We start from the raw sequence: 26,799 nt of genomic DNA on the forward strand, positions 1-26,799 counted from the left end.
TTGTAGAAGTGGGCATGGCCCTACACCTGGGGCTTCTTGAGCATATATTGACAACTTTTTATAGAAGAAGGACATTGACTGCTATGGTTTCCCTGCTTTACCTGTGGCAAGTTAAGGTGTTAAGTCTATGTTGTGTCAGGGTTGAGGGTAGTCTTATGTAAAGTTTAGATTATGGTTATATGGGAGGGTTTGGATAGGGATGATCCTGCCTCAGGAAGAGGGTAGGACTAGCTGATCTTTAGAGGCCCCTTCCAGCTCGATTTCTCTATGACTCTGTCCTGACAAGACTTAAAACCAGAGGACTGGGTTGTAGATGCAGGCATGGGAAGGCTACAGGCAGGGTGCCTAAGAGGCACTCTCCACTACTGGGGCTGAGTCCAAGGCAAAATAAGTATGCTCAATAGGACTGATCTGACTGTGCATCTGTGTGGCAAAATAAGATTGCACATACCTAGGCAACCGGCTAGCTTCACTGGTGTCCAGCTGTCTTGTAAACTTGTAAACCGGAGGTCTCTCTCCACACCTCCTCTTAAAGCTGGTCCTCTTGCATTTAACACTCATTAGATAAAAAGGGATAAACAGCCCTGGAAAATGTGCTGTGTCACTGGGAGCAAAGATTTAGGCAAGAACCCAGATCCCCTTCTCCTCCAGGGCAGCAACCATCCCCCTGAAACATGTACCCTTTGACTTGTTCTCTTCCTTCTGGCTTGATGTGTCTTCTTCTCTTAGCTTTAAGTAAACCAGCTTCAAGGGAGAAATAAAATCACAAACTATGTGTAAGTGTCAGAAACTACATTGCATGCTTTCATATGTGCCATTTAGGGTCATAAAGTGAAATGCCATTTAGCCCTTGAAATCCACATGCTCAAAACATTTATCAGAGATGACACATTTCCTTTATTTTTCTGCATCTTTTGCAAATTATTTGCATCATGGAAGTCGTTGATCTCTCTGTGCTGTACCAGCCTTCTAAATATGAGATTTTAAAATACAAAGCAAATTTAAAATCAACTAGAATATATTTCACATGCTGGCAGTACACATGATTGCCCAGAATAATTCTGCTCTGGGTGAGACCATGCATCAAAACACACTATCACTGTGTATTGCAATCTGCCAAGCACAGCCACTAGTCATTTGTGAATGAGTTTACAAGATAGCTGGACACCAGTGAAGCCCTTAAGCCCTGTTTCTATAATATATGTTGCACATTTTCTGCAAGCAACCAATAAGTGATATACTGAGAGCTGAACACTGCTGTGAGGCTAATCATAGTGTAAAATGCCCTACAGCAAATACTTATTTATATTAATAACTGTGTAAAAGGCAGCTTTTCCTAATAACTGGATTCCTGTGTAAATAATGGGTTAAAGATATAGCAGACCACATATTGGTCCAGAGAATTAAAGGGGAGATCTACAAAGGCTCAAATACCAGTTTTACACTCATCACTGATATCAGCGCGAAGGCAGGATGGGAATGAATCCATACTTACAGACAGTGTGCTGGTTTCGTGGCAGCCCTGATTTTGAATGATCTCTCATATTGATTCGGATTAAGGCTGCCCCTTGAAAGATCGAAATGGAGTTTTGATTGATGTCCATCAATCCTTACAATTCAGCACTGGCTGAGCAAATTAAAGGGCAACTGTACAACCAACCCCCCTGCCCCTGAGTTTCTTTCAAATGGCTAGTTCTAGACTTAAAGACTAGAACTCAGAAACAGTGATGTAATGATGTGGCCAGTAGGGGTGTGTGAAGCGGGCCATATTAAATTCAGATTTGGATTTGGCCTGATTTGGGGGACAGTGATTCAATTCATTGATTTGGATCACTATCCCGATTCAATGCAATGTGCTGGGGAACCCCCCCCCCCACATGCTCTCATGAGATGCACCATCCACCCCACCATCTCAGCATCCATGAGCTGCCTGGTACCTTGAGGTACGTAGATAAAACATTCAAAGCTGTGTCATCGAATCTCTCTGAATCAATTTGGAGGGTTCCAATTTGATTTGAAGAGATTAAAGGGTCTCCTGATTCGATTTGAATTTGGAGATAGGGCTGCCAAATTGGGCCAAATCTCTGCCAAATCGAAGCAGTGACTAAAGCTTCACACAGCCCTAGTGGCCAGGCATCTGAGGCAGCTGCAGCAGACAGGGCAGCAGTGACTTCTGGTTACTGCCATGCCACTGGCGTGATTGGGCAGCTGTTGTACAATCTACCCACTCACCTAAGTTAGTGCCTGGGGCAGCCACCCTGGTTGCTGGGCCCTAGTTATGCCACTGTTCAGCCAGCAACCTGTTAAGTGAGATCTGATGAATCGTTTCCATACTCTATGCCTCAGTTTCCTCACAGGTAAACTGAGTATAAGGGTGATACTGGCCAGTGAAAATCACAATGTAATAGTGAAGTATTATGTATGATGTAAAGAATGTATTTTTTCCTATGTACACAGCATACCATGAAGGAAACTTATTAGTGCACTGGGATACAGTTACAGCTGTATTTGCTGACTAGATATAACCCACAGGGTCTGGCTTCAATACACCTGCTGTGACTCTGGAAGGAGTCAAAACAACACAATGAGGACAACTAGAAGCCTCTCAAACTGTTAAAAGGAAGACTAACCAATTTCAGTATACTGTAGCAAGTACATTACAATCACCATCACATAGCAGGAGTCAGCACCAGCTACAAACACTTTTCCTGACCTACAGGGAACCTGTGAAGTGGCATCAATAATATTACTCAAGCTTCATAGTCCTACAAGCATTTGTTACAGCAGCAATGCCCTTGTAGTAGCAAGAAAGCCTGTGGAGTTTGATTGTGCATCCAAGGGAAATCTTCATTTATTGTGTTAAATTACACAGCTTTCTATATGACAGCTTGTTCATGTATTTTGGTGCTTAGCATATATGCATTGCAGTAGTGAGGTTAGACACTGTTGTGCCACAAACTGCAGATACAGCCAATAGGTAAGAGTGAAGAACCCATCATATGACTCCAGAGTAGAGCTAGACTACAGGGTTTTGGTGCCCCCCCCCACTTTTTCTTTATTTCACTGAAACATCAGTTTGGAAAGGCTGCCCTTGTGCCACATGGCAATTGTTGCTTGGGTGTTTCATGCCCCAAGTCAGATAATTGGTTGGGATCCTGGACTGCATTACATCTGTGAGGCTGCACTACGTTGTCCCTTCTTGCTCAACAGGCACACCACTACATGGGTGACATCAATTCTCATGAGGAGTCCTCTGCCTGGAGAGCCTGACCCATAAATGAAAATGGGAAAAGTAGTACCTGAATGACATCTCCAATAAGGTACTGAAGCAGCCCAGGTGGATGTAGTTTAAAAACAAACCAACCTGAAGCAATATTTTGGTTGCTATTTTCCAACAGAAATTTTCAAGTGTTAAGGTTTTTGATGAGAAGCCTTTTTTTTCTTGGAAAGCAAAACAAAATTGCAATGGAAAAAATATATTGTTTGTTGTTTAATTGCCTGCTAAATAAAAAAGAAGCATTTTGACAGAGCATTTCTTACCAGCACATCTCTGTGGCTCTTGATGTATCTCCAAATATTTCCAGATTTGCACATGGAGAAGATAGTCTACTCCTATTGAAAGCTATTTTCCCAAAGTTGAGGATAAGATAATTTGAAGATCACCTGATGATGGTATCATGAGAGCACTTCACCAGTACAGGCAGACTCTATTAATAGAATGAGGAATCCACATACTGAAGGTACTTTTTCCCATGTTTGTAAATGTTCATCAAGCTACATTGCTTACACTAAGTAAAGTAGAGAACAGGAAAGAACATTTTAAAACCATATGCCTGGTAATTCCACAGAACTGTATCCTACTTTCTAGCTATGGTTGGAACTACTGAAGGGTAAATTCAGATACAGATGCAATGCTTCTCAGTCATCATTGAACTACAGAGTCATTGACAATCATATTGTAAACCTCTTCACATCAGAAGGCTTAGTGAATGCTCATCCATGCCAAATGTAATTATATGATTTAATGCTGGGGACCAGCATGTTATATAAGAGTCAGTCACCATGCCTCCCTTCGAGAAGATACAGAGAGATTCTGGATTGAAAATAGTTTTAGTTCTTCCCCGTTCAAATTCCATATTTTTTGCTATGGTCAGCTACACATGACTCTTCAAGGCTAATGCTTAATAGCATCTTGGAATTAATTCAGGTAATTAAATTAGTTCTATTAGAGAGATTTAGCTACGCTAAAATAGCTTATCATAGTTATAAAAGCATGCAGTTATGTGGTGCAGAAAACTAACCTTCCCAAGGTTATGTATTTGAGGCAAACACATAGAACATACAGAAGCAAAACAGCCATCACATAAGAAAGCTTGCAAGACCAGTCATCCCATCATGGGAAAGTTAGCATGCAATGAATTTTTAATTCTAGCTTTTTATGCCTGCAGCAAAGCAGTACTTTGGTCGTTTTCTCCAGTAGCTGGTTGATTAGAAAGCTGATAGACAAATTGTAATTTGCTTATTTCTTGGCTTTTAAATTAACCATACAATTGTGCAATTCATTTATATACGAGCAAAATCAAGACAAATTAAAATCATTTATCATCAGGAATGAGGAGTTCTTGAGGCATGATTTCTGCTGGTATTTAGCCTCTAAAGATGCTGGCACAAACAAACTATTAGAGTAATATCTTGCAAAATATTGTAATATCCTTCATTCACAAGCAGAAATTACTGTTGGAACAAACCAGTGCTCCAACTTTCTTAGTATCCTGGCTCTGACAGTATTTTTTACCAGATGCTTCAGAGGCAGAGGCAAGAAACCCTTTAATAGGCAATTATGAACTAACCTGTCCAGAGGGGATGTTTCTTTCCAACTCCAGACAGCATTCAACTTACACCTTGAAACATGAGGCTTTTTCCATTGTATGATACATTTTAGGAAGAATGTTTTCAGCAATAGCATTATTAGATGGAAGGTTTCCTCTATCCACAAAATGAATGAAGGAAATATAATAACAATCCCAAGATATGATCTTGTATTATACCTTAAAGAATATTGGTGATTTAAAACAGATAGAGGCTGGAGCTGGGGATATGATCAATCCTCAGAATTCATATTCTCTTGTAGAACAAATGAAGGAAACTTGTCCTTGAGCAAAGGTCTGGATAAAATAATCAGAAATATCTGCTTGAACACTTGATGGTATTACAATTTCATCAAATCCAGAGATTGTTAGGAGCCAAGGGAAAAATCCAAGGGGCACAGGAAGCTGAACACAATATTAGGAAAAACAAGACGTCTTAAACGGATAATATTGAGGGGAACTTGACTCTAAATATAAATGTTCAAGTTGAGTCAAAGGATATTGCACTCCGTGATTCAGCACTTAACCTAAAAATAACGTAGAGTTGAGGTATTTAGTTACCTTGTCAGTTGAACTTGTATGTGCAATGGAGTTGGCAATAATGCGTGAACTGTTTTCTTTTGTCTTGACTCCTCTCACAAAAAAAGCATTTTTAATTGAGACCTTGCTTTTATTTTTTAAATCCTAAAATTAACAGTTGCAGTGCATCTCATCTTGTACAAACCAAGATATGAGATGTCTTGTCTCAAAACCACCATTAAATCATTTCCATATGAAATTCATAAAAAACTACAGAAATTGATCTCCCCACTACCCAACCAAGAGACTTTTTATGTAGTCCCTAAAATCCACAAACAAGGGAACCAAGGCAGACCTTTAATATCCAGGCATACAACTTTAACTCAGGAAATATCAGGTTTCATCAAATCCATCCTAAAACCCCTTATCATCCAAAGAGCGAGTTTTGTTCAAGATAAAACTGACTTCCTACAAAAACTTTAAAAACTTAGACCAACTTCCCAGCAAGACCCTCCTAGCCACCATGGATGTTATCAGCTTGTATACCAATGTTCCATACCAGGGTGGCCTCCAAGCCTGCCTTACATATCTAGAAGAGGAAGATTACAACTCAGAGAACAGACCAAAAAATATTACTGAATTCATACACTTCATCCCCACACACAACAACTGGAGATGTTCACTTTCAATTACCAACACTTCCTCCAAGCCATGGGTACATCATCAAAATGCCCCCCCCCCCCAAAAAAAAAAACAAACAAACACAAAGACAAAACAAAAACCAACCTTTTTATGGACCACCTGGAAGAAGAATTCCTCAAGAACTGAATCATGAAACTCATGCTACCCTAAGCGTGGCTGAGCACCTTTGGGGTGCTTACCTCTTTAAGAGCTTGAGTAGGCTGTGAGGCAGTCTGCAGGTGACAGAAGAGCCAATCAGGTGGTCACATGACAGCCAGAAGGCTGCCTGATTGAAGCAGGGCTGAGTAGCCTCAGTATAAGACCAGACCAAGAGGAGCAGAGCTAGCAGTTGCTGAATGGATGCTTTTGAGGTAATATTGCCTTGCTGCTGTCAGGAACACTGGCAGTCAGTGTAGGAACTATAGGGGAGAAGGAGGTTTCTAGGGATGCAGTGGGGTCCTAAGCCCTGAAGAAATGGCTATTGTCCTAAGGAAGAGCTAAGCCAACCTAGGAAAGGGGTGTAGAGAGTGTGGCCCTATTGAGGGGATAGACAAGCCCCTGATTAAAACTGGTGGAGAGGTCAGGGGCTCAGATGAGCCCAGTAGAGTAAAGAGCTACCATGTATAAGATCTCTGGGGCTCTAGGCAAGCCTGGCATGAGACGAGTGTTTTATGGTGGGGCCCAAGGGGGACCCCTACTGAGTAGTAAGGTCAGATGCTGCTAGGCAGTTCCCATTGAACCTCAACTAGTCAATGCAAGGGGGGTAGGGTCAATAGGCCAAAGAGCAAGTAAGCCCACCAGAAGGGGCAGGCCAGGGCTGTGGAGAGTTATTGGCACCCTAACTGGCTCAGAGGTGAAACCAGGGCCTTGAGGAGGTCAAAGGTCCTCCTTTGGGCAGGGTATCCACTGCTGAGAGAGGACAGAAGGTCAGTCAGCAAGCAGGCTGGTATGGAAGCTGAAGCCCAGCCTCCTGATGGGAGATATCCTGCAAGGGGCCTGTGAGAATGATGGAGCTAGGGGATGAGAAACAGGTTATAAGGTACAGGATGTATCGAGGTGCCCAGGAGCAAGCAGCTAAGGAGGAACATCGGGAAGCCCAGTGAGGGGAAGAAAGACCAGGGCAGGTAGGTCTGTAGTTGGTCCTGGGGCGTGACTTAAAAGTACACTCTGCTGAGGTTGCATGGTGTAGTGGGGCTGCCTGTGGTAGGGAAGTCTCCAAGAAATGCCACACCAGTGGTTCCCTAGTGAAAGGCAAGTATGTAGTGCTGGAAAGCCTTGGCCTCTGCTGCCTTGTGGGTGACCCTGTGGAGGATAAAGGCTAGGGGAGCACACCCTGAGAGAAAAGCACCAGGCTTGGGCAACAGCACGAGGGCCAGGAGGGCCCAAGTCCTGAGAGAATGAGGCCTAACAAAAAGCCGAATGAGGTCCAGGTACGTTGACAGATGCCTGAGGCCTGAGAGGGCTGTAGATAAATTAGGAGTCCAGGCACATCAACAGACACCTGAGGCCCAGGGGACATAAAGCCTTGAACCCCCTGTCAAGGGACAAATTAGTGGCCCAGTGAGGAGGTATGTGGCCAAGGTATGTCCAAGAGCACTTGAGGCCAAGTTTGGGCCAGAGGCCAAATGAGACCCAGTTAAGGGGTCAGGGGAGTAATAATGGGTGGAGGTGCACTGATGCACATTTTGGGGGGGGGGGGGGGCAATACCGATAGCCAATTTTTATTGAGTGATATCAGCTGATACTGATCTGATTGCCGATATGTGGCCCGGCAGCTTGGAGAGCAGAGTCTGGCTGGTACGTCTGTTGTGGGGAAAGGGGGACAGATCGAGGTCCCTGCAGTGATGGAGGGAGTGGGGCAGGGGCACGGGCAGGTGCTGCACAGCCGGGGTGGAGCATAGGACCACCACAAGCTGCTTGTCCAGGGTGTGGGGACGGGAGCAGCTCCCACTGCTATGTGCACCCTGGGAGGGCATGGGGCCAGGGGGATGGGTGTGTGATCCTGGATCTATACACAGAGTGAGGGCTGGCTTTTGCTGCAGGCTGAGGCCGGGGACAGAGCTTGTCTCTTTCTAGCTGGAGCTGGGCCAGGATGCGCTTGGCATGGGCGGTGGGAGTGGGGCTACATGGGTGGGGGGCTGCAGCCACCCAAAAATTCACTGTAGCCACCATCACCCACTCTAAGCACAGCTACCCATCCTCACCCTGCGTGCAGATCTGGGGGCACACGCACCCCATGCCTTCCTGTGCTGCATGCAGTGGTGGGAGTCACCACCCCCATGCTCCCTGGATGGCTCTGCCCCAAGCCCTGCCCCAGCTGTGCAGTGCCTGCCTTACTCCCTCCCTCACTGTGGGGGTCTCAATCTGTCCCCCCCAAGCCCCTTCCCTTCCCATGCGAGCTGTGCTGTGGCTGCAGCTGTGTGTATGCATGGGGGTGTCTATTGGTGGCCTTTTTGGCTACATTGGTCAAAAAAAGCCAATTGCTGAAACTGTCAATTTTCCTTCTATTGGTGTTGATCCAATATGGGACCAAAGTATCAGTGCACCTCTAATAGTGGGTAGTGATTTTTAGATGCCTTCTGTGAGGCATGAGACATGGTAAAAGGTAGGTCAGAGCCATGCATTTTGCCCTTGGCATCAAGGCATTAAATGGGCATCCTCCCAAATTTTCTATCTGTTTAGATACATCAAGGTATGGCGGATGAATTGGGGTGGACTGCCCCAGACAGGTAGGTAGGCTGATAATGTGACTGACCCTTGGATGGCCCCCTGTCACACTTACATATAGGTTTCCCTCATTTTATGCTGTACATGTGCTCCTAGAAATCGGTGTATAACTCAAATTCACATAATCTCACATGGAGTCTCACCTCCATCCTTGGTAAAGTATTTGAAAAAATTATCAAGGCTCACATTTGTGAGAGCCCGGCAGGACAAATTATGCTGAGGGGAAACCAGCATGGGTTTGTGGCGGGCAGATCGTGCCTGACCAACCTAGTCTCTTCCTATGACCAGGTTACGAAATGCCTGGACACAGGAGGAGGGGTGGATGTCGTATACTTGGACTTCAGGAAGGCCTTCGATACGGTATCCCACCCCATACTGGTGAACAAATTAAGAGGCTGTGATGTGGATGACTGCACAGTCCGGCGGGTGGCGAATTGGCTAGAGGGTCGCACCCAAAGAGTCGTGGTAGATGGGTCGGTCTCGACCTGGAAGGTTGTGGGCAGTGGGGTCCCGCAGGGTTCGGTCCTTGGACCGATACTCTTTAATGTCTTCATCAGCGACTTGGACGAGGGAGTGAAATGTACTCTGTCCAAGTTTGCAGATGACACAAAGCTATGGGGAGAAGTGGACATGCCGGAGGGCAGGGAACAGCTGCAGGCAGACCTGGATAGGTTGGACAAGTGGGCAGAAAACAACAGGATGCAGTTCAACAAGGAGAAATGCAAAGTGCTGCACCTAGGGAGGAAAAATGTCCAGCACACCTACAGCCTAGGGAATGACATGCTGGGTGGCACGGAAGTGGAAAGGGATCTTGGAGTCCTAGTGGACTCCAAGATGAACATGAGCCGGCAGTGTGACGAAGCCATCAGAAAAGCCAATGGCACTTTATCGTGCATCAGTAGATGCATGACAAATAGGTCCAGGGAGGTGATACTTCCCCTCTATAGGGCGTTGGTCAGACCGCAGTTGGAGTACTGCGTGCAATTCTGGGCACCACACTTCAAGAAGGATGCGGATAACCTGGAGAGGGTACAGCGAAGGGCAACTCGTATGGTCAAGGGCCTGCAGACCAAGCCCTACGAGGAGAGACTAGAGAAACTGGACCTTTTCAGCCTCTGCAAGAGAAGGTTGAGAGGCGACCTTGTGGCTGCCTATAAGTTCATCACGGGGGCACAGAAGGGAATTGGTGAGGATTTATTCACCAAGGCGCCCCCGGGGGTTACAAGAAACAATGGCCACAAGCTAGCAGAGAGCAGATTTAGACTGGACATTAGGAAGAACTTCTTCACAGTTCGAGTGGCCAAGGTCTGGAACGGGCTCCCAAGGGAGGTGGTGCTCTCCCCTACCCTGGGGGTCTTCAAGAGGAGGTTGGACGAGTATCTAGCTGGGGTCATCTAGACCCAGCACTCTTTCCTGCTTATGCAGGGGGTCGGACTTGATGATCTATTGAGGTCCCTTCCGACCCTAACATCTATGAATCTATAAAGGGAACCCACTATAAAATGTAACAAATAGGGATATATTCCAAAACCTTGACTGTACTGACCCCCAGACCCATTTATACCAGTCTTTCAAGACAATTTTGGTACTTGCCAACAGCAGACAATACATGCAAGCACAGGATACTATCATAATGGGGATGGCAACTACAGAAACACGTGTTGCAGACAACAGTGACGAGCAAAGATCCACCCAGGAGACTATATTTTGATGTACATCACTCCCACAATGCACCGCACAGTTGAAAGAAAACTTCTCTGCTGAATCAGCATTCAAGCAGTTTCTGAAATCTAAGTCCAGACTAAAATCCCATAGAAGTTGGTGGGACTACAGCATGTTTATTAAATTTAAAGAACATATTTATCGTATGATAGTCTGTGGATAAGCCAGATGAGATTGGCAGCTTCATGGCATTATGCATTATTTATGCTCAGTCCAGGGGCCTACACTGTTCAACATCTTCATCAGCGACTTGGACAAGGGGGTAGAAAACACATTGTCCAAGTTTGCCGATGACATCAAGATGTGGGGAGGGGTGGCACGCTCAAAAGGAGAGAGAGACTGCAATTAGATTTAGACAGACTACAGAAGTGGGTGGATGGTAATAGGATGGAGTTCACTGTAGATAAATGCAGGGTGCTGCACCTGGGGAGAAGGAATCCACAGCATACATACAAGCTAGGGAGCTCCCCCCTTGTGAGCACAGAGGTGGAAAGGGATCTTGGAGTCATCATTGACTCCAAGATGAACATGAGCCGCCAATGCCAGACCACAGCCAGCAAAGCCAACCACATATTGCCATGCATCCAAAGATGCATCTCAAGCCGGTCCAGAGAGGTGATACTCCCCCTCTATGTGACATTGGTCCGGCCACATTTGGAGTACAGCATCCAGTTCTGGCCACCTCACTTTAAGAAGGAAGTGGCCTGCCTTGAGAGGGTTCAGAGGAGGGCCACCCACTTGGTTGGAGGAAAACAGGACAGGCCCTACGAGGAGAGGCTGAGGGACCTGAACCTGTTCAGCCTCAGTAAGCGGAGGCTGAGGGGGGACTTGGTGGCTGCCTACAAATTTGTTAGGGGAGATCAGCAGCAAATAGGAAGGGCCCTATTCCCTGCAGCAGCACCTGGGGTGACGAGGAACAATGGCCAGAAGCTGCTGGAGAATAGGTTCAGGTTAGAGATTAGGAGGCACTATTTCACTGTAAGGGTGGCTAGGATCTGGAACCAATTTACTAGGGAAGTGGTCCTCACTCCTACCTTGGGTAAATTCAAAAAGAGGTTGGATGAACACCTGTCTAGGGTCATGTGATCCCAGCATGTGCTCCTGCCAATGGCGGGGGGTCAGACTAGATGATCTGTTCAGGTCTCTTCTGACCCCAAACTACTATGAAACTATGAAATGCACAATAAGGGAGAGCTCCTAGTTTAACTAGCCTAGAACAGGAATAGAAAAAATATGCAAGATGAAACAGAAGCAGCTTGCTTAAGGGCACTCAGTCACTAATAAAGCTGGTAACAGAATCCAGATCTCCTTTTTCCCCAAACCAGAACTCTGTTAATATAGATTACACAGATTCTTCCACTTAAATGCTTTCTTGAATTGGTGCCTTAATTTGGGGCATGCCAAACCACTCAATTTCTATTGAACCAATAGGGTTGTAGGAAAATTGACTTCAGGTACATGTTGAAACTTGACAAAGGTACCATTTTGAAAAGCAGAAAATTGGTTTACTGCTTTCTGATAAAGACCATAATAAAAAATTGCAGGGGGGGGGGGTGGAGAAGTAATTGATAATTTTACCAGACATTTAATTTGATAGGAAATAATTTCTTCCTCTCTGAAAAGTTGTGTGTGTTCAATAAATCGTGAAAGCTATGGTCACTACTTGTGGAACATGGCCAGCTGAACTGAACCGGACTGAATTTGCTCGAAGGCTGACCAGAACAGAATAGTATGTGAAGTCCCTGAATACAATCCTCATAGCAGTGGCTAGAAATGACTGCAGGGTGGGGTGTTTAAAACTAGCTGAATTGTAGGTGTTCTCTTCAGGGGGACTTAAGTCCACGGCTACTTGCAAGTGCTTGGAACAGTGTCTGGCTACTGCTACAAGGGAGTACTTTGGGAAGGATATCACAGATACGCATTCAGACTGTGCTACATGCACGGGCAGATCTAGAATATTGAAAAGAGGAGTGCAGATGCTGTATTGCACCATCAGATATAAAACAACGTATTTTTTGCCAGGTAAAAGGAAACTAGAAGCTTAACTATTATCTGGGACATGTCTGTTAGCAGAGAAAGCTCTGGAGATTCCTGAGAGCATGCCTCTAAGAAGAGAAAGCCGGACAAGGAAGTAAGTTGATGCGGCACTATTTCGCCCTCTGGACAGCCTGCCTTTTGCATTTGAATCTGTGCAGATAATGCAATGTTTTTATCAAGGGGGAAAAAAAGCCATTGAACAATAAGAATAGTCTGCCAGGGGATGGCTTTTTCTCTAGCCCTGATCTAGTTTAACCACATATCCTGCCTGGCAGGTGACTGTGATATTTCTTCCATTTGGGGAGAAGACTGAATGAGTTAGGGTTTTATTACACCTTGCAATTCACACATGCTATTTCTAAGGAATGTTAGACAATATCAAAATTAGCACTTGCTATGAACAGCCATACATTAAGGGTTAATATTCTCTTTAACCTACACAGCTCTACCTTGCAGCTAGAGAACCAGGAAGCAGGCTGCCTTCCTCCCTGCCCTCCACCCCCAACCTTGGCTCCCCGCTCACCTGCAGCTGCCTAACTCCCACCGGCTGTCTATCAGTCCGAGGCAGTGTAGATCTAAATGACAGGTAGTCCAAATGGAAGAGGCCTGGGATTTTGGAGGACCTGTGGAGCACAGTGATGTTACTGTGACACAAGCTGCCTAATACTAGATGGAGATAATCCTCTTCCAAAGATGTGCAACTTTGAGATCCTGAAAGAGCACTTGGCTCGACTTGTCCTCTTAACAAATGCTCTGTCTTAAGAGCATTTAACATGTGAGACAAGTACCATCTAAAAACATTCTTACAGGTGAGGCTAGATCTGGTATCCATCTAAGTGCAAATCAGCTCGTGACTTTGGATAAGGGCTATAATGTTTTTTGCAGGTTTTTTGGTAGCTTGTACAGGCTTTTCTTTTTTCAGTACTTGACATCTCTAACAATCCTCAGCAGAAACTACTCTGATCCTTTATATGAAGATTAAGGCCATGGTACAGCTACATACTTAGGGGTATGCGAAGTGGGCCGTATTTGATTCGGATTTGGCCCAGTTCGGGGGACAGTGATTCAATTCGTTGATTTGGATCACTGTCTCAATTCAATTTGGCCAAATCCGAATCTGAAGATTTGATGCTGATTCAGAGAATCAGCGATTCAGTCATAGACACAGCATTAAATGTTTTTTCTACATACCTTGAGGTACCAGGTACAGCTCATGAATGCTGAGATGGTGGGGTGGATGGAGCATCCTACAGGAGCATGGGGGACAGCCCCCTGTGTGCTCAGCAGTGGACCCGAAAGTGGACTGGATGTACTGCTGAGTCCACTGCTGAGTCCACTGCTGAGTCCACTGCTGAGCTCACGGGAGGGCTGGGGGGGGGGGGTCTGCACCTCCCCAGCTCAGCGATTGGCTGCAGGGGACCCTGGGTGCCCCCCCCCCCCAGACCCAGGAGACCCTGTGCACTCTGTGGTGGACCCAGAAGTGGAGCAGAACTGCTTCTGGTCCACTTATGGTTCTGCCACCGAGTGCAATGGGGACACCCCCCCCCCCCCACACACACACACACACTCCTGTGGGATGCTCCATCCACCCCACCAACTCGGCATTCACGAGCCACCTGGTACCTTGAGGTATATAGAAAAAACATTTAAATCTGTGTCTATATCTGAATCATTGAATCTCTCCAAGTTGATTCAGAAGGTTCTGATTTGATTTGGAGAGATTAAAGGATCTCCTGATTTGATTTGGATTTGGAGATTCGGTTGCTGAATCGGGCCAACTCTCCACTGAATTGAATCGGTGACCAAAGCTTCACACAGTCCTAAAGTGTAGACTTGAAAACTGAACAGAAAACTTTTCAGAATTTGGTTTGAACTGTCACAGGCCGGAGAACTTCCACTTATTTCTGCATCAATAGATTTACTCGCATGCTTAAACAGAGCCTGTCAAAAAATTGAGGGAATATTGTGCAATTTTCTTTCATCAAATTTGAAACATTTAATGGGGTTTCTGTTGACTTCAATGAACTTTTCAAAGACTTTTTTTTTTTTAAATAAAAAAGGACCATTCTTTCAAGTTTATTTAGTGGCTTACCTTTCTTGATTAACTTTGGTGGTTCTGACTTACAACTTGACTTTTATTTTCTTCAAATTGATGTTAATAACATGGTTTATTATTTAATATTAATGGCTTGACATTATTGAAACAAACTTTTCAGAAGGTCATTTTGGCACTTCTGAACCAACATATTTCAGGATTTCTGTTCTGTGAAATATTTTGAGGTCTGAATATTTTTTACTTTAAGGAGAATTTCTTATAGGACAAACACTCCAACCATCTCTATTAAACAGCTAAAAATCAGCATTTTGCTGGATTTGGGCTTTAGTTGGCTAAATAGAATCAAGCAATTCACTATATTTCCATATTCTGATGTGATCCGCTGCACCAACACTGCAAACTGACAGCTATAGAAAAACTTCACCGCAAATAACTTTATGAGTAAATAACCCACTTCAGAGCTAGTGATTTGCATGTGTGAGGGTGGTAAATACCAGAGCAGAAGAAGGAAACCACAAGCTGCCTCCTATTTCTTTTTGTACCTATCATCTAAATTTGAATTAGCTGAAAGTAGAAAAAAAATTTCCCCTGTGCAACAAAAAATGTAATGAATTTGAATGAAAATGTTAAACTCAAGCTACTGTTGTCAATAGGATTTCTAGAAACTGAGGGAGGTTTGCTGTAGGTTTCCTTTTAATGAAGAAAATAGAACCCTGGACCACAGAGACTTGTGAGTTTCAAGAATATTTGAAAGGGTCTTAGACTGTAGTATTTTTTTTTTTTTTTTATCTCAGAAACAACAGGCTGGGGCAGCTACTCAGTTTATGTAGCTTAACAGACTTCAGTGGGCTATGCCAGTTTACTCCGGCTGAGGACCAAGCCTGAAATTCTCATTTCTCTCTTATTTTATCATTGTTCTGCATAGACAGATCTTAGGTTGAACTTTTTTTTTTTTCTTTTTGAACATCAAAGCATGGGAGCTTTCATTGAATTGGTTATAGTTTCCCAATTTTCTGACAGGTAGTGTACTAGAAATGACCCAGGGAATTGCCCTATTAAAATAAAGTATGCTCACTGTTACTACTATCAGAGTCTGACGTGGTTTAGTTTTAAGTATTAAGTAATAATAATCATTCCCCTGCTGTTATTACAATAACACAATTATTTTTTTATACTGAGAGTAGGAATTAACGATCCGGGTCAGTGCCCAGTGAGGTAAATGATAAGGCTCCTGTTGTCTTTTTTTATATTATTGGATTATGCCCATACAGCGGCATCTTCGATATTACTGTGATCACTTCTGTTGAATACTGACATTTTACTGCTTTCTTATAATCAGCTTCACTTACAATTGTGCCACTTTGGGCAGTAGCAACAGCAGTTGCCTTTGGTATGGAGCTAGGCTTCTTGCCATCATGTAAATAATACTGATGACTGGAAAGGTCAGGCAATGATTCTACCCCCTAAAATGACACAGGCCTAAGTTCCCTGGGTCAGATCCTTAGCTAGTTTATCCATGTAATCAGGGGCAGATCCAGAGAGGGTTCAGTGCAGTAGCTGCACCCCTGCTTTGGCCGTGCAGTGCAGAGTGCTCTCAGTACAGAGTCTGGCCAGAACCCCTGCATTTTTGTACCACTCTGGAGCTCAGAAGCTGAATGCTGCCATCACTTCTTGTCCCCTTCTTTCAGGATGGGGAGCAGGGGGTGCGAACAGCAGTATTCACCCCCTGGACTCTGAAGTTATGTGAAAGCAGGGGCTTCAGCCACATCTTGCCCAGATCAGCTGAATAGCTCAGAGCTCATTGCTCATTCAAAGCTCCAGCAGGAGCCTGCACTGACCAGGCAGTGAGCTCAGAGCTCACTGTCCATGTCCAGCACAGCCAAAGTTGCAGGGCTCACCCTCCTTCCCTGCTCCTGGATTCACTACTGAAGGTAGCTCTAATTATTTCTGTGCAACTCAGATAAAATATACCTGCTGAAAATTTGGCACATTGTGTTTTCTGGCCAGGGTTTTGCATTTCAGCCACTGCAAAACAGTTTTGTGAGTAGAAAAAAATAACACTTCAAGGCCCTAGTGACACTTTGGCTAGGGACAGACATTACACAAACTGGTTTAAGTGATCAGAAACTGCTTTAAACCTGTAACAGAACAGATGTTCAGTGCACATAAACCAGTTTGAAAATGGCTGAAACCGGGTTGAGATGAACCTGATTGAATGTAATATCAGACTTAACTTATTTGGGTCAAACAGGTTTATGCAATGTCTGTCCCAGACCTCTTCCTGGTTTAAGTTAAATCAGTCTCCCACCATCAGCATCCCCTCCATCATCTTGGCTTTCTGGTCTGGGTGGGGCTGTCTGCTGGGATGGCTCTCCCCTCTGCTCCTTTGCTGGAGCTCTGGCAGAGACTTGCAGGCACAGCAGTGTCCCCCTGGTTTTCCCTGCCCATGCTGCTCACTGCTCAAGCAGGGATCTCCCCCTCCCCCCACAGCACAGACCATAGTTAGAATGTGGTATGCTAGCTAATGCTGAGAGGTGTCTGCTAAGGCAGACAGGACAGGGTTGACTTAGGGCTTTTTGGAGTTAATCAACAGGTAGCTGGTAATGTCCCTCCTTGTAATGTTCCCTTCCTCGGAAAAAAAGTTGTTTAAGAAGAGCTTGAACTAATGAGAGAGACTTTATTTTCTGGTGTGCCAGGTGCTGATAAATGCTCTATTATCAAGGGTGGGGAGGGGGGGCACCTCCCTAATCAGAGCATCTTCCCATTGCCAGGGTTTGCTCACACCTCCCCCTTAGCTCAGGACTGTAGAAGGGAAGGCAGGGATACTCTAGTGCCCCCTGGCTTCTAGCTGGAGCCACTGAAGGCTTATGCCTGCATTTTTTTTCAGTCCAAAGGGGATGTCTCTGTGGTTACAAACTGATTCAGCCTAGGCAGATTAGATTAACCTGCACAGCTTGAATCAATTCAGGGTCAGGCTTTTTGAATGGCTGTCCCTAGCCTTTGCGACAGTGTTACTGAAGTGTGATCAAAGTGAGATGAGGCTGGGTGAAACTGCAGACAGCAAAACTCAAACCAAAAACGGTATATAACTTTCAAGTTGCATGGCATTCAGATATACCCTAGGGAACTACAGTGACTGACACTAGCTGAAGATGTGTTCCCGTACTTTCTTTTATTGATCCTCTTACTTCTAGGTGGTTAATATAATTGATGACACTATGCTGTATATTACAAGAACTGAAAACGAATAGAATCTATAGCCTCAAATATTTGGAAGATAATAAAGAAAAATATAGTCTTGATTTAAAGATTCAGAAAATTGGATTTCTCCAACAGGCACAGGAACTGACAGATAAATAACATACACAATCATCCTTTCTTTGTTTAAAGTTTACTAAGGGCTGGTTCTCATGATACAGTGATCATTCTTACATCCTGTTGAAATGAAGGATCAGGTAGCTTGGAAGATTAGTCAGTGCTTTGTTGAATATTGGTTCAAGAGTTAACAAAAACAAATATTAAATAATAGACCTAGAGGTCTGTACCTGGCAGAACTGGGTTGAGAGTAGTGTTGGAGGAGAACTATATTTCAGTTACCAGGGATAGAAATGTAGCAGATAAAATGTGCTAGATTTGGGGGCAATAAATAAAGTATCATAAAAATAAGTATTAATCCACTGGAACCCTCTCATGCACCCCTTGGGAAGCAGGTCTTGTAGCCAGATCCCAGGGAATTTGAGTGCACCTATCTGCATGAAATGAACATAAAACATGGATGGTCTTTTTCTCTGTACCTAGAGCTGGAGAGATTTTCTCCCTCAACACCTATCTTCCAGCCTTTTTGACATGCATGCAACAACATTATACATCTTCTTGTGCTGTCTTCCCTTGTACTATTGAGCTGCTTTAAACCTTTGAACCCACTTATACCGACTTTACACACTACACTGGCATGTGGCACAGGATATTTAGTAGTAGACATATATTCATACAGCACTAACACTTAGCTCATAGATCTTCCCTTGGCATTGGGTGTCATAGACAATGATTTAAACCCTGAATGAAGTAGAATTGCTGAAATCTGATCTAACACCCTAGATACCATATTATTGTTATTCTTGAAAGGCTTTGTAGTAGTACTGGGGTTTTCCGCAATGTATCCTGCCTTAACACTACTAGAAGGAGCATTTTGTTTGTCTCCAAATAAAAAACTTCCTAACCTTTACTGAAAACATCCACCAGCCTCTTTTCCTTTAAAACCACTGTTCTTAAATTATCCTTTTTATTTCCCCAAATTACAGAGATAAGGCCCTAGAGATCCTGGGGTGGGTCTCCATAAGTGGGAAACACAAACATTTCCTGTTTATAGAGAGGTACCCTGAGATTCCTCAGGTTGTCTCTCAAAGTGGAGAAAGCTAGGCAGGTGCTCTGGGGGCTTGAAGCAGTAGCCATCCTGCCCAGAAATTCCCATGTTGCATAGGATTAAACCTCTCAAGTCTCTGAAGCACCTACATGGGGTGTCTGGAGAGTGTACCACAGAGCAAATAGATGACTTGCAGTAAAGCGGCACTGTTTAACCACTACCTTTTGTCATATCACTGTGGCAATGACAAAAGATAGGGATGTCTGCTTGCTTGTTGTCTGTGCCACCATACATTTTTTTATGGTGGCACAAATGTGATATCAAGAAGTATCAGTTTCTCCCCCCAAACTCAGATACAGTCTCTCTGTTTGAGAAAGGAGGCATATTAATGTGGATTTTTATGAAAGCCCTGGTGATCCTTGAAGCTTGTGTCTGGAGGGTGACAAGATGCTTGGTTTGTCAGTGTTGTACTTTCCCTTTGCAAAACTGTTAAAGCTGGAATTTTCTAAGCCTAGATGTTTATGACAGGTACAGCCCAGAAAAATCGGTGTCTTCTGTTTAGCTTTGAAGAACTAGAACAATGCAGAGGAACAAACCATCCTATAGTTTCCTAGACCACAAGTGGATTACAATTTCTGCCCCACCCCTTAAATGGTGCAAGATCTTCTCTCTGTACACTAGACTGTTCTGTTGGTTGGAGCAAAATGGGCATGGATATAACCCAGTTATATCTCTTTTACAGGGATTTACATTGCATTTTTTCAGTCCAAAGGGGATGTCTCTGTGGTTACAAACTAATTCAGCCTAGGCAGGGTAGACTAACCTGTAAAGATTGAATCAATTCAGGGTGAGGCTTTTTGAATGTCTGTCTCTAGCTTTTGCTGTTCACCTGTGAACAGTAAGTTTTCTGCAGTATTCACGCTCTTCAAACGTATCTAAGGACTGAAGGAGACTAAATAAAATTCATGTAAGCTTGGTGCTATTATGGGTGCACTTATCATATAACATACCCATTATGTGCCTTTGGTAGGAAGAAGAGAAACTCAGAGGACACTGACAATATTTTAATGGCTTTCAGCAATGAGACCTGGTATACCAGTGGGCACCTGCAGTACTAAGCTGTGGGTATTTTTTTTCCTGTTAAGCTTTTTGCTTTCCTTCCAGGCTTCACCTTCTTATTTTGATGGGCCACATAAGATGTAGATACATCCAAAAATTCTCACTCTCCTGTTGTAGCTAAATCAAAGTCTAGAAAGAAACCATGAGTAGCCAAAGGCATCAGTAGAATGGATCAACAAGCACTGAGCATTGCACTGCACTATTTGGTTAATTGCCAAAACTGTCAATACCCACCAATTACAATATTTCAATATCAATGACTGTTATCCAAGGAGTGAAGTCATAATAACCTACCTCCAACTGGCGGAGTTTGGCAATAGCTCAGTGCAATTTTATTCAATTATATTTAGATGAAGTTTTCTTTTTGAAATGCAGTGTTTAATCTAAATCAAAATTAGAATTCCCATTTCAGGCTGATCGTTTGTCTTCTAAAGAGCTATTAGGAGCAACACAGTTCAATTGGCAGATTCTCTAATAGGCTTTCATGGAATAGAATTAGTTTCTCTTTGTTATGAAATCTACATTGGGATGTGCATTTTCAATGTTGCTGTCACTATGATGGCAGTTTCTAAACAAACCAGTGATTATACAGGCTAACATTTAACTAAGTAAAACAAAATGTGGCTTTAAAATCCCCTCATCTTCTGAACAGACGTCACACAGATTGTTGAATTAGACTTTGAAAAATAAACATAAAAAAGCGAGAATAAAACAAATTGGTGAGGCCTTAACATCGAATTTCAGTTTTAACTCTATTTTTACCAACTTCAACCATGCTTGAAGTAAGGGTTCAGACTGGAGCCCAGTTCTGATAAAACTGTTGATACACCTCAGCTTAGTGTCACTGATGAATACATCTTGTTATTACACTGATAGTTGTAATTTAAAGGATTGGGTTTTTACACTGAATCACTAGAATAGAAGTCTTAACAGAGACTGGAGTTTTGGATCAGAAAGTAAAGGTATCATCTTTTGCACAAAATGTTGATTAAACGTCTGTGAGGATTTGACTGTAATACATGGAAATTAAAACAATGTATGGCATTTGAGATACTATGCTAATGAAACTAGGTAAGCCTGATTAAAGAAAGGTGGTTTCAAGAACAAATTCTGGGGTGTACAGGTAGTACTAAATATTAAAAAGAAGCTGGTGCTTTATGTTCCAGAAGATACTAATATTTTGATAGGTCTGACTATCAAACTTCATTCTCTGTATTATCTCCCACTGTATTTAATGAAGTAAAAAAACACACTGCACGGGAGAATGTAACTGCCTAAGTGTAGCCCATTAGGACCTTAGGGAGGTATTTATAACATACATGAAGAAATAGGCACCCCTTGCACACTTAAAAACTAGAACAGCAGGTATGAATCTTAATGTATAATTACGTAATATCATTAAAATACGACAGTTTGAACTTTTAGGAGTCACTTACCTGAAAGATTTAAGGCAACACTTAACCAATAGTTTCATGCAATGACTTGCCTAGTATGAAAGGACCAAAGATTATGATTTCTTTTTCCATTATTTTTGTCTAAAAATGAGTGCGTAGCCATGAGTGAAGTGTTCATCATTGCGGCAGGGCACTGTTGGTGCCTGCCACTTTAAGGGCTGAGCCGAACAGGCAGCAGGTGCTTGATTACAGTGGCCATTTTAGAACTCTGGCCACCTATTTAAACACAGCAGTTTGCTGCTGGCAGGCCAGGCAGAAACATTGCCTGGCTGAAAGGCTGTATAAAACATATTGGAGGTAAGGGCAGGAGCTTATGGGGATGGTTTGGAGGCTCCTAGTCCTGGGCATGACCTAAAACTGCACCCTGCCGGGAGTAGGTGGCCTGGTGGGGCTCTCAGTGGTGCAGGAGCCTCCAGAAAAATACCAGGCTAGTTACAACCCTGGTGGAATGCAGCTTAGGGTGCCTTAATAACCCCTAGCCCCCACATGACTATGAGTAGCAGTTGGGGCTAGGCATGGCTATGGTCACCTAAGCCCCTACTGGGGAGGGAAGGCCCCATAGCCCCAGTGAGAGCATGGAGATGTGGAGCCCCAGTGGAAACCAGAGGGCTGGGAGCCCAGTGTATATGTATGTGAGTTTGTATAGAATTTCTGCAGGAGGGGCCAGGGCAAGCTTGGCTCTGCTCAGGTAATTGGCTGACCACTACCTCGGTGAGAGCCGCAGGAGAGGCCCAAAAGATGGTATGTCTGCCACCCAGGGTGTGCGCTAGATAAAGCCTATGGCTGAAGGGGCCTGATCCAAGTTGTTGATGCATGAAAAAGACCCTGTGAGAGGAGGTGGAGTGTGAGAGGCCCTAGTGTTAGGAGGATGGTATGAATGCATGCATGTCTGAGGCCTGACAACAAGGGCTAAGCTTGGTCTGGCTGTAGGCTGGGAACATTGTCACCCGGATGCCAGCTGCAAGGCTTGGGCTGCAGTGTAGGGGAGGAACAGAGCCACAGATAGTGCCCCCTGGCATTGGGGCAAGAATGGGCAGCCTCCCACCTTATTAGAACCAATTAAGAAACAACAAGACCTGGCAGATGAAGAGGCGAGCGTTTGGCCCAGAAACAGGTGGGTGGGCCAATGGCAGACCAGTCCTGAGAAAGCCCCCTGTTACAATAATCTACAGAAGCTACTCATTGTGGGCCCAGTTCAGGAAAATATGTAAATATGCATTTGAATGTAAGGTGATGCTTGAAGTCAATGGAGCAGAAGCAGAAAATTAGTACATGCTATTTGTGGTAGAGCACCTTTGGTGTCTGCCACTTTAATGGCTTTGAGTGGCAGCAGGACAGCCAGAAGGTGCATTCCAGCCCTGATGAGGTGGTCACATGACCCTGTGAGGGTTCTGTAATTGGAGAAGAGAGCTCAGCAGATCCCATTTTAGGTCAGGCCCTCAGGGCTGAGCAAGCAATCTGCTACTGGCAGCCAGAAAGACAACACCTGGCTGAGCAGCTGCTCAGGAACACCTTGGAGGTTAGGGCAGGAGCTATGGGGATTGCAGGAGGCTCTTGGTTCTGGGTAAGACTGAAAACTGCACCTAGCCAGGGAAGGGTGGCTTTGTGGGGCTGTCTGTGGTGGGACAGCCCCCAAGAAATTGCAGGCCAGTTACCTCCCTGGTGAAAGGCATGTAGGGGCACCTTAACTCCAGCCCCGACCATCTGGTGGGTCATTTAGATAAAAGACAGGGGGGGACCAGGCATGTCTCTGGACACCTGAGCCCCACAGACTGAGGGCTTGTATCTTGCAGAGAGCAGGGCAAAGGGCAAACCAAATGAGAAATGACCCTGATAGCCCTGGTGAAGGGCCAGAGAGAGAAGCCCCAGGGAGGGTGCTGATAGTGGTCCAAAGAGGGACCGATGGCTGAATTCAGCCCAGTATGGCGCAGAAGGCCTGTGGCCATGTACAGTAGGGTGGCATGTGTACTGGCTAGAGTGCATGAGAGAAGAAGCCTCAAGGGCACAAGGGGGACCCAAAGGGCTGTGCAGAGTAGAGCAGGATATGTGCGACTCGGTGAGGGGCAGCATAAAAGAGGCCCTGTGAAGGGGGCAGAGTGGAAGAGCCCTGTGAGAGGTGGCAGTATGTACAAGGCCTAAGAAGGCAAGAATGTTAGAGGCCCAAGAGAGGCAGAATTTGGCCTGGGCTCTAGCCGGAGCTATTACAAATCTGGATGCTATCTGTGAAGCATGGGCCATGGTATAGGGGAGGTATGGGGCCATGGATAGCACCCCTTGGCATTGGGGCAGTTATGGGCAGCCTCCCTCTTATTACATTAAATTGTACATCAAGTTGTGGCAGCTGAGATGAGGCAGTCTGCCCTAAACAGCTGGGTGGGCCAACTTGAGATCCAGCCCTGGGATGGCCCCTTGTCACACTATTAATTATTTCTTTGAACAGGGATGAATGTAAAGATGTACTTATTAGGGCTGTGCAAAGCTTTGGTCACTGATTCGGTGTAGCAGAGATTCAGCCCAATTTGGTGGCCGAATCTCTGAATCCAAATTGAATCAGGAGACCCATTATTCTCTCTGAATTGAATTGGAAGCCTTCAATTCAATTGGGAGAGATTCGATGATTCAGTCATAGATACAGCTTTGAGTTTTTTCTACATACCTCAAGGTACCAGGCAACTTATGAACGCTGAGATGGTAGGGCGGGTGGAGCATCCCATGGGAGCACTTCCAGTTCACTTCTGGGTCTGCTGCCAAGCATGCAGGGGCCCCCTGTGCTTCTGTGGGATGCTCCATCTGCCCCACAATCTCAGCATTCATAATCCATGCCTGGTACCTCAAGGTATGTAGAAAAAAACATATAAAGCTGTGTCTATGACTCAATCACTGATTCTCCAAATCAGAATCAAATCTTCAGATTCGGATTCAGCCAAACTGAATTGGGACAGTGATCCAAATCAGCAAATTGAATTGCTGTTCCCTGAATTGGGCTAAATCCAAATTGAATATGGTCCGCTTCAGACACTCCTAGTGCTTATGTGTTTCTGATCTGGGATCCTTGATCCTAATATTGCAAAAACACATATGTACTTAAATATGCCCATGATTAATCTCATTTAAAACTACTCACATGACTAAATCTGTAGGATCAGTGTCAGTAAGATGAGTATGGAGGACTTCTCAATTTCCTCCAATTAACTGTTAGTCCCTGACTCAGTAGTATGTGCTTATTTTAGACGCATAAAATTTTAGTCCCATTGATTTGAATGGGACATAAGCAAGTAGTCAAAGCTTAAATGCTTTGCTGAATATGCACCTTAGGTAGATCTTGAATATCAATAAAGCAAGATTTTTCCAACATTGGAAAAATATATTCTCTTAATTTCTTTATTGATACTTAAATCTGTGTAATTTTGTGTTCAGAATTGATCTTCTGCTGCCAGTTCCCCAAATGAAGCAGCATTTTTAGCTTTTGACATCTCAATCTTTTTTTACTGTACAGACATAAAGGAAAGGTTAGGATTTAAGCATAGAAACATACAGATGAAGAGCAGATAAGCTATTTAAAAGCTATTTGCATTCAAATGCCCTTGGTAATAAATTACAAGGGGAAAGAAATGCAGAACATGCGTAACGTAGAAGTAGAATTATTCCTAAATAGGATTGTTTCCACATTTTCTATGAGGCATCAGCAGCTATTTAGTGAGCCATCCCAAAATACTGAAAGATGGTTGGATGAACATTTATGCCCATTTGGTATTCTAATGTGCTCCCATGACAAAGAGAAGTTTATTTATTTATTACAAGGGCATGATTTGGGGTCTTATCCTCTGTTTCTGAAAAAAACAAAGGAAAGTTTCCAATGACTTTGCTTTTGGATCAGGTCCTGGTTCTGTTTATTTGTGGATTCTATGTACCATGCTGTATTGTACTCTGAATTGTGCAGTGGCCTTCACCTGAATTTGAATTTTAATCTGAAGAAAAAAATCTCTCAGGGCTTGTAATTCAGAAAGTAAGAGATGATATTAATTTCTTGGTAAAACCTATTCTTACCCAGTAAATGTCTACATAGAAACTATATAGATTTCAACACACAAACTTGCAAGACTGAACAATTCTACTTTTGAGAAGTAAATGATACATTTGCTGGTTTGCTGTATTTCTGGCATCTCTGGAGATGTCTACATGACACGGTGCAGTACTGTGTAGAGACACTTGACCTAGCTCTAAATGAGCTGTCTTGGGTCCTGGGAGCAGAATAGCTGCTTTAGTGTGAAATTCTTTGTAGGCTAATTTAGCCTGCTGAGAAGAATCAGTTTTGACAAGTGGCCAAGGGACTGCAGTGACTCACTAATGTTCCCACTATTCCACAAGTCAATATGAGGCTATGTCTGTGCTTTGCCCAGCCAGCTCCTGACTCCTGGCAGAATGACACTACAGCTCATGTGGCAGAAGTCAATATTCTCATCTCCCTGGTCTATCCATGGGGATGCAAGGCTTTATATCATCCCCCTGGTCTATCCACATGTTTTATTAACTGGGTCACAGAAGATGGGTGGCTTCACCCCAGCTCCTTCCCCTGCTGCTATGTGTCTATCCTTAGCAGACCTACTGTCCTTGGGGTTTTTACTCTACAGCTGACACCTCAGAGGTCTAAAAAAGCCAACTGTAATAAGGGCTTGGGTGGGCTGGTGCTCTTACCCAGCTGTACACAACTGCCAACAAAGACATATAGCCTCACATGCAAGATTCCCAATCCCCAGAGGCAGGAACTGTGTCCATAATTTAACTATATCAGGAGAAGTGATTGGGCTTTCCTGTCATGTTGATGTCTCCCTAGCAAGACCAGGCCTGTAAGGGCAGCCGTGATGCCCCCTGGTGTTCCCAAGGCTAGTATCCTACACTAGCTCTAGGTATCTTCCCTTTACACCCCCTTCCCATGCCTTGATATAATGGTTAATTTTAAAAAAAAAAGCTGCTCAAGAGTCCTAGAGTAGGCCTTAGTTTTATCTTCACCAGTGGCTCCCCTCCTAGACTGTGGTAGCACAAATCTAAACCTTCACTAGGTGGGCCCCCCTGGCCTGTACATGCTCCCAGGGCACTAATTGCCTTACGGGCTAATCATGGCCTCTGACCTCCCCTCCAGCCATGTCTATGCCTCACTGGTGTTGCTACTTAGTCATCTCAGGGGTACATGGCCCCAGTCCAATTTTAGGCTATTCTAGGCCTTCTTGCTGCGGCCTCAGCCTCTGCCCCTCT

This window comes from Alligator mississippiensis, chromosome 3 (genome assembly GCF_030867095.1).
Source record: "Alligator mississippiensis isolate rAllMis1 chromosome 3, rAllMis1, whole genome shotgun sequence".
Lineage (NCBI taxonomy): Eukaryota > Metazoa > Chordata > Crocodylia > Alligatoridae > Alligator > Alligator mississippiensis.